Below are 18,476 nucleotides of genomic sequence, written 5' to 3'. Positions count from 1 at the left end.
TTTTTTAATAACAGAACTGAGGAAGGAAAAACAAATGAGAAAAAAAAAAATCCATACACCAGATTACTGGTGTCCTCTATTCATAAAATATCTGTAACAGTTAGACTTGAACAGTTGTGGGTTGAAATTTGGAGGAAAACAACTCTGGGGAAGCGAGTTCCAGAGAGATGCAGTTCGGGGAATGAAAGAATTCTGATAGGCAGAAGTTCTGCAATATGGTTGAGTGACATTCCAGTCATGAGCGCTACCAGATGCCCGTGTAGCACGAGGGAAGGCATGGAGAGGTGGCACCATGGACGCAACTTCGTCTGAGCATTTGCCAAAAAAAATATCTGTAAAATAATGCAAGGGAGGCAACATTCCTTCTTACTTGCAGGGGAGGTAGTTTTTATGTAATGGCAGGGTTGTTAATGATTCTAACAGCAGACTTTGATGGAATCTGAAGGCAATGATATTAATCAAATGTGGAGAGAGGTAAAAGAGGTTTTGCATGAGAGTGCTAAGGTTACTATTATAAAAAGGGATAAGCAAGAAGAAAAAAGTGGATGTCAGATGAAACATGGAATGCAATTCAGAAAAGGAAACAGGCGAAGTTAAGAAGTGAAGAACATGTTGATGGCCAGGTAATTGATGTACTTAGAACAAAGTACTGGAGTTTACATTCTGAAGTCAAAAGACTCATTTGACGTGATAAGAGGAGGCTATATGATGAAAAGGCGACAGAGACAGAAATTAAATTAAGTAAAAATGAGGGTCAGAACACAAGAGCAGCGTATCAGGCCATAAAGGAGTTAACTGGGACTGAAAAGAGAACGAAGGAAATACCTGTACGAGATAGAAATGGTAATTTGATAACTAAAGATTTGGATATAAAAGGAAGGTGGAAAGAGCACTTTGAATCTGTTCTAAATAGACCAATCCCAGCTGAAGAGGACATTTTGCCAGCCGAGAGAGATTTGTAGATAGAAACAGGGGATATAACTTTGGAAGAGGTGGCAAAATCTATAAAGGAGTTAAAGAATTTTAAGGCCCCAGGAGAGGATGGAATATTCCCTGAAATGCTTAAGGTGGAAAATGTCGAGTTGATGAATGCGCTATTGAAACTTTTTAATGTGGCTTGGGATAATGGTGGAATTCCAGAAGAGTGGAAAAATGGAGTGATTATAAAAATACCAAAAAAGGGAGATTTAAGTGTGTGTGGCAATTGAAGGGGGATAACTTTGACACCTGTAGTTGCAAAAGTCTTTTCCAAATCTTGTTGAACAGAACAGAGCCAGTAATTGATAAAATTTTAAGAGAAGAACAAGCGGGATTTAGAAAGGGTCGAGGTTGTAATGATCAGATTTTTATTGTAAGGCATCTAATGCAACAAGCTAATGAGATGAAAATGCCATTTAGTAGGTGTTTTGTGGATTTTGAAAAGGCGTTTGATAGTGTTTCACGTGGAGCTATGTTGAAAATTATGAGATTCTATGGTATACCAGGAAAGTTTGTAAATATTATTAGAAGCCTGCATGAAGGTACTTTTTGTAAGGTAATGGTGGGTGGTTCTTTGAGTGACCCATTTCAAGTTAGATCAGGAGTGATTCAAGGAGGAGTTCTTTCGCCGTTGTTGTTTGTTTTGGTTATGGATTATGTTATGAAAAAGGTTGTAAGGAGAACAGGTGCAGGAATTAACTGGAAAGAAAATAAGATGCTGATGGATTTGGACTATGCTGATGATATTGTACTGATTTGTGGAAGTATTTACGAGATGCAGAGGGTGCTTGATTGTATGGTGGAGGAAGGAGAAAAAGTGGGATTGGTAATAAATTGTGGAAAGACTGAAAATATTAATATGAACATGGAGAACCAAATCGATTGTGTGATTGGGAATAATGTGGTGACGAATGTAGAAAACTTTAAATATCTGGGAACGATTGTATCATCTAATGGATCATTAAACAATGGAACTGAGGAGAGGATTAGACAGGCTTGACGAGCTGTTGGAATGTTGAAATCTGTTTGGAATAATAATATGCTTTCGGTACATACTAAAGTGAAAATGTACAAGTCCATGGTTAGACCAATTTTAATTTACGGGCATGAGTCATGGTACAGTACAATTGCAACAGATCAGAAAGTATTAGGATTTGAGAATGAATTACTGAGAAGGAATCTTGGGGTAAAGTGGCAAGACAGAGTTACAAATGCAAGAGTAAGGGATATTACGAGAGTGGAACCAGTTAATGAATATGTGAGACTGCCTCGCTGGAAGTGGCTGGGGCACATATACAGAAAAGAAGGTAGTTTAATACAGGATGTGCCAGAGTGGACTGCTAGAGGAAGAAGAGGTAGAGGTAGGCTGAGGGAAACCTGGTTGAGGACGATGAAAAAAGAAGCAGGAAAGGAGTGTTGGTGGGACCTGAAGGAGATGGCAAGAGACAAATATTGGTGAAGAGAGTTCATTGAGGCCCTATGCATCCCGTGGGGTGCCACAGGAAATGATATATATATATATATATATATATATATATATATATATATATATATATATATATATGTGTGTGTGTGTGTGTGTGTGTGTGTGTGTGTGTGTGTGTGTGTGTGTCTGTGTGTCTGTGTAGTACAATAAAACGAACACATGTTCTTGTGGGAAGATATGAATATTATAAACATGCAAAGAAACTGCAGTGCTTCATAAAAGGAACAAGACACGTGTACTGTACTATAAGCAAGGAATTAAAAAGTAAGGTTTATTTTATGAATTTTTTTTTTACTTACGTTTCGTTAAACTGCATTTCTCCCCTTATCTGTATCTTTATTTATATAACATTGTTTTACTAGTAGCTATGGGAAAAGATAAGGTACAATCTATCTATCTATCTATATACCTAGGCTGCTTCCCCCAAGGAAAGGGAGGTAGCCGAGACAGGACGACACACTCCCCATTTACTCATCCATTCAAACACATTCATTCGCATCTTAGGACAGATCCTCACCGCACCACACCGCACAAGGGTCAACTGCACAATGCAATCAGTGACATCCGCAGCAGGGCCCGACAGCAGAGCTGGTTTACCCCTGCCACATCATAACAGACTCATCCCCTTACCCGCACCTGACCTGAAATAGCTGATCAGACCAAATGCGGGAGAATATCCCTTCAGGGCTGCGTCATCACTTATTCATTCACAATTTCTCTCCACCCATTTCTGTCACGCACAGCCACTCTTCCTTGCTCAACAGACATCCCTCTCGCATCCAGCGCTCTCTTCACACTGTCCATCCATCCTATTCGTGGTCTTCCTCTCAGCCTTACACCTCTCACATCAGATCTAGTTATCTTTTTCACCAATCGCTCATTATCCATTCTCTCCATATGCCCAAACCATCGCAACACCTTCTGCTCAACTCTACCAGCCATCTCCCGAACAACTCCAGTTCTCCTTCGCACTTCATTCTGCACTCGATCCATACGCGTCACTCCACACATACTCCTCAGACACCTCATATCCATTACATTCAAACTTTTCCTCTCTGCTACACCCATATTCCATGTTTCAGCCCCATATAACGCAGTCGGTACTACAACACCCTTATACAGCCTTCTCTTTACATCCATTCTAAGCGAATGACATCTAAACACTTTTTTCATTCCTCCCAGCACCTTTCCTACTTCATTTATTTTAAACTTCACTTCTGCATCTATTCTTCCATCCACAGCAACATGTGACCCTAGATATTTAAAACACTCTACCTTCTCAAGCAACTCGCCATTCAAAACTATATTCATCCCCCTACCATCTACCAACCTCGTACACTTCATCACTTTACTCTTATTCTCATTTACTTTCAATTTCCTCATTTCACACACCCTTCCAAACTCCTCTGCCAACTGTCTCAATCTCTCCTCTGAATCAGCCACCAGTGCAGTATCATCTGCAAACAGCAGCTGCTTCAGATTCCACTTTCCAATACCTATTATATATATATATATATATATATATATATATATATATATATATATATATATATATATATATAAATCATCCAGGAATTCCAGTTTCTCTCTCCGTTAGCTGATTCATCACATCGGGAGTAACTCTTTCAACAGCCATCCCTTTCCTCTGCTTTTAAGTTTCAGACGTTGCCTCTTATTGTAATTCACAATACTCAGCCACTCTGTGGTGATCTTGTTCACATACAGCAGGCAGCACATCATTATTTGCTTACATCAAAATGTTTCACCTACATCTCTACTACTCTTGCTTTGACGTCTTTTGTAACCCATGCATGTATAATTTTACGAACCCAGGGGACATCACTCACCCTTGTCTCACTGCAATATTGATACCGAAATGCTCTATCAAACATTCCTCTACTCTTCTACTCTTCACAATATTCAGCAGTCTTCCTTCCTCACCTAAAATACATGTTCAACACCTTCCCTAAACCTTCCCTGTTGCTTTATCATATGATAGTTAAGTTTCAGAGCCTTTACGTACACACCACTCTTAAGGTACTCATTCCTGGATGGCTACTTACATTTAGAACATAACGAACATCTGTAATTACTTCTTTGTACCACAATCTGTTTTATCAAATACATACAGAAACCTGCTGGTATGTGAGATCGTCCATCATCGACCTACCCGATATATTTTTGCCTTCAGGTGACTCTACAGTAAGTGACAAGCCAAATGGTTTCCTGCAACCCTACAAGCCTTTTGCAACTTTGGGTGGTAACTATATTATATTCACATGATGCCTGCTGGTGTGCTGGGCTAAAGTGCTCCACCCGGATGGGATCGTGAGGATATGGGGTGGCTAAAGTCTATTGCTTACATAATATATTTCCGAGGTAAGAGCAGTTGGTCACTATCGCCTTAAATGTCATGAATGAGTAGCCTTATCCTGGTCTCCTGATGGGTCAAAGAAGAGTTGGATAACGAACAGATATATACAGAAATGTCGCATGCCTCTCGCTGATACTGTTATGTATCAGTAAGCTGATATTGTGATAATGGACAAATCAAGGAGGAAATGTAGCAGAGAGGTCAAGCAACAATAAAAGAGTCAGCAGCCTAATATTGGCCACGGCCAACTTGTATCACAGCATGGCAAACCTTTTTTGTTCATTAAAAGATGTAATGAACTGTTTATCTATGGTTCTTTAAGACATAAAGAATAGCCATGGTAAAAACAATACACTCATATGTTCAAAAATGCAGATGGTGGGGTGATGGTAATAGTAGCAATAGTTGTATTATAGATAGCTGTACTAGTAGACAGTGCTGCAACAACAAATAAAATATGAGGCCACTCCTTTAAAGCAGTAAAATATGCAGATGATCTAATAAATGCTGCCAAAGTGTAAGATGTGAGGAAATGGCTGGACATTGTAACATCCCATGGCCCTAAAACAGGTTATTTCCCTAAAGCAAGTACACCCATCTTGACTGTAAAACCAACTTTCAATGAAGATCCACCGGAAGACTTCAGAGACACATAGCTGATAGTTGCAATAGAAGGCCAAAGTATCTTGGTGCAGTGATAAGAATAAAGGAATTCAAAGACATATATGTGAGTGATAAGGTAAAGGCATGGGTAGAAATTTTTTTTTTATTCAATCACACAAAAACTGAGCCCGATGCAGCATACACATTTCCATATGATACAAAGAATAAATAGACCTTCGTGATGCGCATCATCCCCGATATACAGTTGTTGCTACAACCATTGTTGGATATTATCACGGAATTAGTCCCCTCTTCACTGACCGATGGTCACATCCACACATCAGAGGAGAGGGATCTTCTAGATCTACCACCCTGGATGAAAGGCCTTGATTTTATAAATTCAGCAGCTATAGCAGGCCACAAATACACTATTTCACTCAAGCTCACCGAATCTTTGTCACAGAAGATTTGTGCTCGAGACAAGTTAAATGACCAGCAACGACAAAAAGACATAAAGACACATATAAACAAAGGGCAGGAAGAGAGACAGAAGGAGCCACTGCAGCACAAAATACTTTGCATCAAACTAGCGCAGCAGAGTTGAAATGGCACAGGAGGTTGCGGCATCAAATTGGCTGACAACCCTGCCTCTCAGGGCAAAAGGCTTCGAATCAAACAAATAATATAATGACATCATACCCTTGAGACATGGGTGGCCAAGAGAAAACCACCTCAACCGTGTGTCCATGGCACTATCTTTGATGGTAATCGCACAATGGTTTGCAAGAAGGAAGGCTTTGTATGTATTCGTCATGATGAAGTACGCGACCTTATTGCGATAATGCAGTAGGAACTTTGCCATGATGTCACCATACAGCCAGCTCTGCTTTCTCTAGACGATGAGCAATTCATCCACAGAACCGCAAACATATCAAACGATGCCATAGTGGATGTCAGTGTTCGAGGTTTCCGGACACGGTGACAGCATGTCACCATGAACGATCCATGAAGGCAGCACAAAAAGGAATGAACATGATTAAAACATATAAAGGGAAAATCCAACATGCAGAACTCTGTTGATTCACTCCCCAAATGTTCATATCAGATGGAATGGGTCAAGAGGTGAGGAGATTCTACATGCGGCTGACGGAGGTTCTGTTTGAGAAGTATCAACCCCGGGGTTCCATTGTGTCCTGGATATGTACTCAAGACTGCTATTGTCTTTCGTGAGGAGATCTGCACTCCTATGCTTATGATGCACAAGACCATCAGCCCTTAGGCCTGTCTCTTTGGCTGTTATGGACTATACCATGCTACCGAGGTCGAGAGCTGCATTGATTAGCGAATCCAATAAACATAATATCCTGCAATACTGTTTATAAAATACAGTATGAGTAATATCATTTGATTGGTAACCACAGTAGTTGGCGTATATGGGGCCAATGAACTGTATCATTATAATCAGTGTTAACTTTCACATTATAACTCCAAATGAAAAATTGTATTATGTTTTGATCTTCAAAACATAATTTCCAAATGGATGAAGGTGATAGTAATTGTAGCAGCAGCAGCAGCAGCAGCAGCAGCAGCAGCAGCAGCAGCAGCAGCAGTATAGTAGTAGTAGTAGTAGTAGTAGTAGAAGTAGTAGTAGTGGTGGTGGTGTACAAGAAAAAAAATATGGTCAGATACTTTTCGATCAGACCTCGGTAATTTTAACATTGTGCATCCGACGACATATCTATATAATGTTTCTCATTACTTGCAGATAATTTTATGTAATTTAGAAGATTCGTCTCATAAATAAGGGGTTAAAAGAAGGCATCACTTACTCGATCCAGCTCGACCAGTGTCTATAAACATACATAAAAAAAATTGCATTTTCCAGTAATAAGAAAAAAAAAAAGGGGGGTTTAATAAGAACTACAGTTTCAAATGTTAACAGGATGTGGTGATCAACGCTAAATACAGTAACAACTCCGGCAATTCATCACTCCACCCCAAAAAATTATAAAAGGTGTCAGGATGATGGTCATGGTGAAGAACAGCACCAGACCTCTGATGAACGATGTCACTGAGTACCATTTAGGAAGGAGTACATAATATGAAAATGAAAATGCAGACATCCAAACACATTGCATATATATATATATATATATATATATATATATATATATATATGTGTGTGTGTGTGTGTGTGTGTGTGTGTGTACAGGATGACCAGGAAGTTGACTTACTAAATTCAGGCAAGTCACGAGGCCATACTAAGGCACAAATGAACATATGTCGGATTCACAAGGGTTTTGGATTTAAGGGAATTTAAATATGAATGCTGATAAGGGGACGAATTATCCCATTCTCATCCAGTGTTACCATCCTTTTTACTCTTCGCTATATTTCTTTTCATGACAAGAAGCGGTGCCAAGACGCAGCAAACTCGTCTCCGACAGTCTTGTGCTGGCGTATAAACACAACAGGATATCTAGTCAAAGATGACACATATCAAATTTGGAATACGTGTAAATCGGGTGAAAATTGACGATTTTGTGTCCATTTGAAATTTTAGGCCCGGTCCACCAGACATTGACCCCCCTACCGCTAACTGGTGGGGGGACCCTCTGATGTAATGAGGCATGTTACAGGATGCAGATTTGAAAGATGCACATCTAGGTTTTGGTTTCAGGTCGATATGATGAATTTGAAAGGACTTATGGCGAGAAAACGATTTCTTTTACTTTTTTTTTTTTTTTTACATTTTTTGGGCCTACAGCCTGGACTTTGGCCCAATTTGGCCCAAAACATAATCAGGTGATCAGAAGGTCGTAGCCCATCTTCCCTGTAATTTTAGTCAAAATCGCAACAGTAGTTTTCGCGTAAAGTTGTTAACGGACAGACAGACAGACAAAGAAACAAACAGACAAACCGAGTGAAAACGATACCCGTCCCCAAGCCCCCTCCGGGACGGGGACGGATAAAAATAACTGAACATTATGTAACAACAACCACACACTGGGCAGCCTAGTAAAAATTTAGTAATGGAGAGTGCACAGCATTGTAAAATACCGTGGTAATGGGTAATTTTTCTCATCAGGTCTACTAAGACATAAATGCCCTTGCGTCATATCCGTTGTAAATCCGACATACGTTCATTGGTTCATCGAACATTTAAGTCTTAGAGTGACTCCAGAAAGCACCTCCTAAAGACGGTACATCTCCCACGACAACACACACACACACACACACACACACACATACACACACACACACACACACACACACACTATTCGAAATAGCAGTCTCAACCATCTTGTTACTGTATGGAATAGATGAACCATCTTGTTATTTTAGGAAATTGTTGAACCATCTCGTTATCAAATGGAATTAATCGAATGTGTCATAGACATTATACACGCCGCCATTTATATGAACTGAAATCCAGTCATCGTTAGTGCGCGTCCACACTTGCTCTCGAACGTACTTTGGCAACACGGCAGGCAACATGTTCGGGAACATGTTTGCAGCAGTATTTGGACAGATGTATGCAAACATGCTCCAATGCAGCTTCGAACATTGGCAGCAGAGGCGATGGGATAAGTGTATCCATACCAGGCAGCTGAGACTTCATCACGATGTTGCCAATATGATCTGGACGCTTCTGCTGTTTCCAAAGTGTTTGCAGAGTGTTCGTTACTGTGTTGCTTACATGTTGCCAGCACTTGTTCAAGTGCACATGTGGATGCGCCCTTACCCTAACTGGGAAGTGGTAACAAAATTGAAACAGATGAACATTTTTCATGCCTGTGGATGTAGACGAGGCCGCCATGTCTCCCACTTCATAGTAACAGTTGACTAAAGCAGTATAGTTCAAAACCATTGCAGCTGTCAACAATTATGTCATACAAACATATTACTATTATTCTATTTAAGTATTACTGGATTTCTTAATTCACATGGCCATGTATTGTATATAATGTATTTCTTTTACTTCAACCTACTTCCACTGGACCATTCTACCTTATAATCATTAACATTGTAGGTAATTATATACCTAGTAAAACTCATTCCCCTCAATAGTTATATAAATAAACCTTCTGCATTATAATGCCTCATTGTGTCAGGAGACACCGGTTTAATTCAACGGGGAGAATTGTAACCATACTATGTTATTGTAACCATACAGTATAACTCTAACGATACTACATAACCATACCCTGTAACCCTATATATAACCATACATTCAAAATATCATACACCTATGTACGTTACCAACCGTTCATCAGCTGATTTCAAATATCTGCATAGTAGGCAAGTCTCCAACCTCACTGGTCTCAGTAGCCAGTTGAGAGGCTGACATAGAACGGGTTGGCCTGTGGTAAGCTTCTCCTAATAAACTTCGTAATATATTACTCAATACCTCTGGATTACTCCTAACTGGGGATACGAGAGGGGGTGAAACAGTTCCTCTGATTATCATAATTTCCATTCAAAGGATGTCTTACCTATTTCCTACAAGGGCCTACTTTGCCAAAAACCTATTCCCTAATGGACCTATTTTCCTCCTGATACAGACAATGAGAGAGAGAGAGGGGGGGGAGGAGGACACATCAGCTTTTATAGCACTGACTAATATAAGTCGATTAGCAGCCCTGTCGGATCGCAAAGAACCTGCTCCTGCCGAGGGTGACTCGGAGGACCCCCGAGACACACACTGACACCAAACTTGACATGGACCCGCTCTGACATACCGAGCATGCCCGTGCAGATTTCAGCCCATTCCACCCAGCGGTATGACTTGTAGAGGGTTCCCAATGTCTAGCGAAAAAACTGGCATAAAGGTGCTTGTGCTTCGAGGACTTTTGACCGCACACAGGAAAAATTTACACCATTGCTGTCAGCTCGTTGTTCCGCGTCTTTTGATGTATGGCACATCGAAATCCGAGGGGATCTAATGTAGACACACACACACACACACACACACACACACACACACACACACACACACACAAAACGTTTATTTTCACAGTAATTTTGATGTCATTCTACTGAACATGCACAATATGTAATATATATATATATATATATATATATATATATATATATATATATACGGGCATATGGAGAGAATGGATAATGAGCGATTGGTGAAAAAGATAACTAGATCTGATGTGAGAGGTGTAAGGCTGAGAGGAAGATCACGAATAGGATGGATGGACAGTGTGAAGAGAGCGCTGAATGCGAGAGGGATGTCTGTTGAGCAAGGAAGAGTGGCTGTGCGTGACAGAAAATAAATGGAGAGAAATTGTGAATGAATAAGTGATGACGCAGCCCTGAGGGGATATTCTCCCGCATTTGGTCTGATCAGCTAGTCAGGTCAGGTGCGGGTAAGGGGATGGGTCTGTTATGATGTGGCAGGGGTAAACCAGTTCTGCTGTCGGACCCTGCTGCGGATGTCACTGATTGCATTGCGCAGTTGACACTTGTGCGGTGTGGTGCGGTGAGGATCTGTCCGTTCTCCACTTTGGGGCTAAGATGCGAATGAATGTGTTTGAATGGATGAGTAAATGGGGAGTGTGTCGTCCTTTCTCGGCTACCTCCCTTTCCTTGGGGGAAGCAGCCTAGGTATATATATATATATATATATATATATATATATATATATATATATATATATATATATATATATATATATATATATATGTTCTATAGACCAAGGCATGAAGTCACTGTTGATATTTTGTGATCGATTGTCGGTGGTATTTTAATGTGAGTATTTATTATACAACCTGTTAGTAAAACATTCTGTATATCTGTCTTATAAAGGTGATGGAACACTGTAATAGCTAACGATGGAGTAGTAAACAGGATGGCATTTTATGTCTGTTATTATAAAAAAAAAAAAAAAAAAGCTCTATTAGCTAAATGAAGAAAAAAACTATTACAATGTTTAAAACACAGTCCTGCTTGTTGTGCGACAACACCTCATTTAGCAAGAGTGTGCTATCGAGATGTATTCTCGTAAACTTTGGAGACATTTGTAGCGGCTATCCCATGGCATTATATTTCTCCTGTTAAAACAAGGATATTCACTTGTTCGTTTTTTTTTTTTTTTTTTTTTTTACACCGGCGAACCGCAAAGCAAGATCGGGAGTTATGTTTCGATCGACATGTGTGTGTGTGTGTGTTTGTGTTTGTGTGTGTGTGTGTGTGTATGTGTGTGTGTGTGTGTGTGTGTGTGTGTGTGTGTGTGTGTGTGTGTGTGTGTGTGTGTGTGTGTGTGTGTGTGTGTGTGTGTGTGTGTGTGTGACCAAATTAACTCAGCCACGTCTCAGCCAGCCGATTTAAATTCAATTTGGTGAGGGAATATAGGAATAACGAGGGAACTGAGCAAGTGTTTTTAAGCATACCACGTCAGAAGACAAGGTCATGGGGCTAGGTAGGAGTCTGATCTAGCATGATCAGCTTAAGAATATTGATCTCATTTAGACCACACTTAGTGGAGGGGTTGAGGGTTATTAAGAACAGAGGTTCCATTTTGAGGAAAATCAGCCAAAGTTCAAGGTAACATGACAAGATCAAAATTCGAATTGTGTCTGTGTATGAACAAAATACATAACTCAGTTTTGATCCGATTTGGGTCGAAATTGGCGGAAGGGTTAATGACCACCCGTGTAGCTGACCAGTTTTTGAGAACAGTCAACCGTCAACGTTACGTGACCAGGTCAACCTGAAGCTTTTATTCGGTTTCTTCCTTCTGTCTATGGGTGACTACAGGCTACACGGAATAACAAGCCAAATGGTTCCCTATACACCAGGAAACCATTTATTACGCTGGAAGGTAACCTTATAAATTATAGCGCCTGGTGGTTTAGTGGGTAATAAAGACGCTCCAATCAGACCGAGCCTGTGTAGGTTTATATCCAAGGGATGGCTGGGGTTTATTATTTGCGTATTTTCACTCAGGGAAGAGTGAGGCTGGTCACTCTCTTCTTAAAGGTCAGGACCAACTTGCCTAGCCCCGGGCTCCTACGCTCCTCTTGGGGCAACAAAGGATTGGATGATGGTTGGATGGATACACCAAACTCTGTGGATGTGCTTAGGGTAAGGCAAGGATAAAGGAATTCGATATTGGGAACGGTCGGTCAAAAGGCAATGTCACAGAGATAGGTCAAAAGCCAAGGTTACAGGGCAAAGTCATCTCAGTCTTAATATGATTTGGATCAAACGTGGTGGAATGGATAAGTGTCAAAGAATAATGGGGTAATTCATTTTAGATAACAGCTACTCGAATGTCAAAACCATAGGACAGAATTAAATTTTCAACCAGAATAAGGCCAGTTGGTGAGTGTGGATATCGTATTGTACGAGTGCTCCTTAATTGTAATCTCTCTCTCTCTCTCTATATATATATATATAGTCTTAACACTCCCTGGCTCCCGTGACTCACTCTCAGCTAAATCAAATTATCTTGCTTTCCCTGAACTAAATTACTAGAGCTGTCAGGAAGATGACGGGTGACAGTAATATCTCTCTTAGTCGCTTACAACTCATTCTCGTATCAAACAAATAAAGTCGTTTGGCGTTAATTGGACAACATACCAGAGACAATGCAACGATACAGGGGAATAACATTTATTTACTTTGCATTATACAAATATCAGTATTCAAATATCACACGTAGAATGAACAGGGTAAAGAAAAGGTGCTATGGATTCTTGTGACCTCACTTAAAATGCGGTCATAGCCTGCTAACATCTTCACGACAATGGGATCTTATTTTAATCTTGATAACAGAAAGTATTTTTCTTTCAGTTTAGGAAAAAGCCCTAGCAGTGATGGGTGAACTATGGCAATATATACGGCCTCCAGTCAGAAATGTCTCTCCGAAGCTGGATTACCGTAAATAGTTGAGAGATGATAAGGATTAATGAAAAAAAAAAATGTTTGGGTTAAAGTGAATGTAACGCCCCAGTCACCCAACTGCACACCACAACTGCCAACAACATTATCGCGTGCTGATTCACTTCTTTAGCATCATTTCTTAATACCGAGAAAATCAATGATGTAATTCAACACGGTTTAAATCTTCGATAATCCTTTCAGTACACTGGCCTTATACTCAGCATCGTTAGATGAGTTACTTTAGCTTAGGGAAGAGCTCTTGTAGTGATAAACGTAAGGGTTTAGAAAAAAAAAAAAAAAGGCATTATTATCTATAGTACGAAGACGATCTATATCTCAGCTACCGCCAGAACGATTTTATCTGGCTCGAGAGAGTTCTGACATGGTGAAGAGGGCTAGAGACATTTCCCATTTGCCCCCACAAGCAAAGACAAGGATTTGCAGTGAATTCTATAGGGACGAAAATTCCTTGCCACACCATATTGCGGATGATAAGTGACTTAAAGCCCACTGTTATAACACGAATCTCAGGTTTCAAAAATTCTCAGCCTAAACAGTATCATTATAAGCTGCAGATATCCAAGACTGAACACAGAGATTTATGGCTATTACTCTGCAAGCGCTCCTCGTTCATTCAGCAATAAGATTTGATCCTAAAACCATATAGATGCCTCAGGAGGTAACTCTTCTGTGTGATTTTATTTATTTTTATAATTATTCGTTTATTCATTTCTATTAACGGAATGATTTCGTTCATTATGCTTCCGTGCGACCTCTGGCAGGCAGTGAAGGTTTTATTCTTGGTAAGGCTCTCCTGTTGTCAAGTTTTACATTATCTGTAACTGACTGTGGACGTAGAACTGGCATCTGCATTCTTCACCAATCCCACTTTTTTCTGCTCTCACTCTTGTCTTTTAGACAGAGGAACGTCCTCATGAGCTACTGTGGCCGTCAGTCTTTCATTAACGAGTTTTAGACGCACGGCGCTTCAGGTCCGTAGACTTCATCGACAGTGAAACGGCACCACACCTAACCACATCACATCACACCGGTTCACCACACCACACCATACCACACCACGCCACGCCACACCACGCCACATAACACGCCATACCATGCTCTCACCGTGCACTTATAAATGTACCCTCCAACATCGCACTTTAACCAAAGGATCCTGATGCTACCGCATCTAGTATTTTTGTACTTGTTCATATTTATGTCTTAAAAGGCTTCCTACACTCATAGGTTAACGTGAGCACTAAAATCATTCATCTTAATATGCTGGAGATTACTGTCATTTTACAACTTGTTTTATGCAGCTCATTTCGACAACACCACAGCTCTACATTTTCCATAAGAATTCCTTGAGACTAGGATTCCAAAATGTGCATATCATTTATTTTAGCTCAGCATTCGAGAAGGAAAGATGGCAGTTTTGGGCACAATTGGCGCTCTCAGACTGCTGTGACAAACTTTCAACTAAAAAAAAAAAAAAAAAACGCCTGGCGTTAGCTAAAGTAAAAGAGAGTTGTCCCGACCGTATGAGGAGGTGGTGTTCGAGTCAGTGGAGAGGTAGTGTGCGATCCTAATGGACGCAAGTTTCCCGACTGGGAAAAGATCTGAATTTCGCTAAAACACGTGAAAGCACAACACCCACAAATTGCAAAAATGTCCTAATACAAATACACTAGTCTTGTATGAGACAGCCCTAGCTTGTATTCAGTATGGATGATGGGTGTTAGCCCCGAAATGGTGACATGATGAGGTGTGTGGTACGTAGGAGAACTGCTAGGCCTCAGGGAACGTGCTGCTAGGCCAATGTCCAAAGTCTGATGCATTAAAAAGAAAAAAAAAATCAAGGTACTTTGAATCATGCAAGTAAAAATAACAAGGTATGTCGTTAGCCAGAACGAAATGCTAAAGTTGTTTCGGCCATGACAGGGTTAAAGTGAACAGAGTCTAATACACTATATGGAGTCATAATGCTGAGTTCAAAAAAAAAAAAAAAATCTGTTCCGTATTAAGACCTTCATAGCAGACGCCACAATCCCCTTTGATTTATGAGCCAATACCGTCAAGCTGTTCCTGTCCATTGGCGCGGCTGAGGCGCAAAACGCCGGTATAAAATACGAGATAGGTACAAAATGGTTATAGAGGTGAACGATGAGTATCATTATAAAATGTGGATATTGATAATAGTTCCGTAATTGGGCTCCTGTATCCGCATATGTTTATCTGTCAATATACTTAGTTGTCTACCAATCGTTCCACTTATCTTCCTACATATGCATGTATCTAATATACTACTGTTCCAGCCGTGTGTCTGTCTGTCCGTCTGTTTGTCTGTGTAGCGCCGCCGAATATGGAACGAGGATTGCGATAAAACTTGACAGGATGGTTACAACTGGGTCTCAGATGTGCTCATTTCAATTATATATCGATTAAACTTTTCTAAAACGGTGTTACGGCCCGTAGTAATTGAACTCACTGACTTCACATTAAGCGGATCTCGTCGAGCGGGGATTGTCTGGCGTCGAAGCAGATGTTCATTGGTTTTGAACAGTGGGAGAAGCAGTTCAAAAACGGCCCTCATTTGAACAGTCACAAATCGCTCAAAATAAAGTTTTCCTCAACAATATACAGTTCTGCGTGCAACAGTGCAAAATCTGTAGCAAGCTGATGCAAAGTTTTTAGGGCAGTCGTGTGTAACTGATGCAGCTGGCAAGAAGGGAAAACTGAGAATTGACCATTTTCAACACACAATAACGACACTAGAAATTTACACACAAGACTATAATTTGACACTGATGCTACGTCGCGCATAAGGCTGTGAAAACAAATTCTCCATACCTTCAGCCGTTTTGTTACAACTGCAGGGTGGTTGAAACCGAATTCGTGTAGATGCAAAAAGCTGAGATTCGAAGGGGAAAGCCATAAGCCCTCCCAGGAGCAAGTGTATGGCAGCCCGGCTGGGCCACGTACGGTAGCATTTGTATGTTATCTATATCTTATATCACTCTAAGTATCACTGTCTATATACCCACTTGCATAGTTATGTTCTTATATACTTATGTATTCTTTATCTACAGCAATCCGTCATTAATCTATCGATCTCCTTGTCTATCGACTTCTCCATTCATGTGCAGATGCCTATCTGTTTACATGACTACCTATCAGTCGAGTCGTCTAATCCGCGGCAATGTGGTTCTCGACCACTGCCGTGCTGTAGAAATTCCGTGGATTATAATTAACATAACTTATGGGAAAAATTACCAATGGTTTTGGCCTCTCGGCTAAGTTGGAACGTATCACCCTACCTACACCCAACTAATTACCAGTGAACACTAGCACACTCTCAAATAATTATTCAATGCATGTATTGTTGGGAAAAAAGACTATTAAACATTAAATAAATAATATTAAAGGGTCTTACCTGACTCCAACCAACGACAATGCTTAAGTGAAAGGGGAGGAGGTGGTGGTTCCGAGGCTAGAGGCAAACTAGAGCCTCTCAGCATGATGTGTGTGGAACGAGTAGTGCCTCATGCTGTCTCAGCAACTCTTTTTCCTCCTCAGCCTCCCCCAGGAACCCTCAAAGTCCACTGCAGAGATAATGAAGCGGTGTCGTCGTCGTTCTTACAGCTTTCTCTCCATTATCGATGCGACAAACAACATCCATTTTCTGGTCATATTTAAGTGGTGGCTTTTTCTTTTCAGTACTTTTTGAGACGAACTCGTAGGCTGGTTGTGGTCAGCTACGCATCACGCTGGAAGGCAAGTAAGGGAACAACAAAAAAAAAAGTCAGTAGTCCTCAGAATGTAGAAAACTTTAAATATCTGGGAACGATTGTATCATCTAATGGATCATTAAACAATGAAATTGAGGAGAGGATTAGACAGGCTTGGCGAGCTGTTGGAATGTTGAAATCTGTTTGGAATAATAATATGCTTTCGGTACATACTAAAGTGAAAATTTACAAGTCCATGGTTAGACCCATTTTAATTTACGGGCATGAGTCATGGTACAGTACAATTGCAACAGATCAGAAAGTATTAGGATTTGAGAATAAAATACTGAGAAGGATTCTTGGGGTAAAGTGGCAAGACAGAGTTACAAATGAAAGAGTAAGGGATAATACGAGAGTGGAACCAGTTAATGAATATGTGAGACTGCCTCGCTGGAAGTGGCTGGGGCACATATACAGAAAAGAAGGTTGTTTAATACAGGATGTGCCAGAGTGGATTGTTAGAGGAAGAAGTGGTAGAGGTAGGCTGAGGGAAACCTGGTTGAGGACAATGAAAAAAGAAGCAGGAGAGGAGTGTTGGTGGGAACTGAAGGAGATGGCAAGAGACAAATATTGGTGGAGAGAGTTCATTGAGACCCTATGCATCCCGTGGGGTGCCACAGGAAATGATTGATTGATTGATTGAGTCCTCAGAAACCGTGCTCCTGGCCACTCCTGCAGCGGGTGGTGCAGAGTAAACGATGGAGGGAAGTAGTACGCGCACTTAGCGCCAAGGAAGGGTTATGATTGGCCACTCATTGCTTGTCATGCTTGCTTGTGAATGGCTGATGGACCCAGTTTGCAGCACACACCATGGAAATCTCAACGCAAATACGTCACTTTCGCGCCAAAAGTCGGCACTTTAAGCATATAATCATGGTTTCTGCTACTTTCGAGTTCTGAGCGGGAACCATGCCGTGGATTAGAAAACTGGCTTACAAACACGCGTCTTATGCAACTCGACTTCTACCTAGTGTGCAATAGATTAGTCACCCAAGCGCCACAAAAAAATAATAGAGAAAATCGCGATTAAAATTTGCAACTTTAAAATCGGGATAACAACCTAATCAATAGAGATAACTTCATCAATTTTGTTTTAACTTGTAGCTTATCGAATCTAGTTTCATATCAGTGACAGATCATTTGAAAAAAAATATATATTTTCATGGTACTAAAGTAAATTAACCTAGGGGCAGTTTATTATCTGGTAAGTACAGGTGTTTGTCCATTGGTTAAAAACAATATTCTTTTGATACACCACACATACTGTGGACATCAGATATGTTCTATGCTGCAAAAAAATTAAATAAATGTGCCATAATAACCAAAATAAACTCTGACAACCATTGGCATT

The sequence above is a fragment of the Coenobita brevimanus genome, chromosome 21, assembly GCF_032717465.1.
Source record: "Coenobita brevimanus isolate Jiangsu-jjx chromosome 21, ASM3271746v2, whole genome shotgun sequence".
Taxonomy (NCBI): domain Eukaryota; kingdom Metazoa; phylum Arthropoda; class Malacostraca; order Decapoda; family Coenobitidae; genus Coenobita; species Coenobita brevimanus.
The sequence above is the reverse complement of the archived record's forward strand: the minus strand, read 5'-3'. Positions refer to the sequence as shown.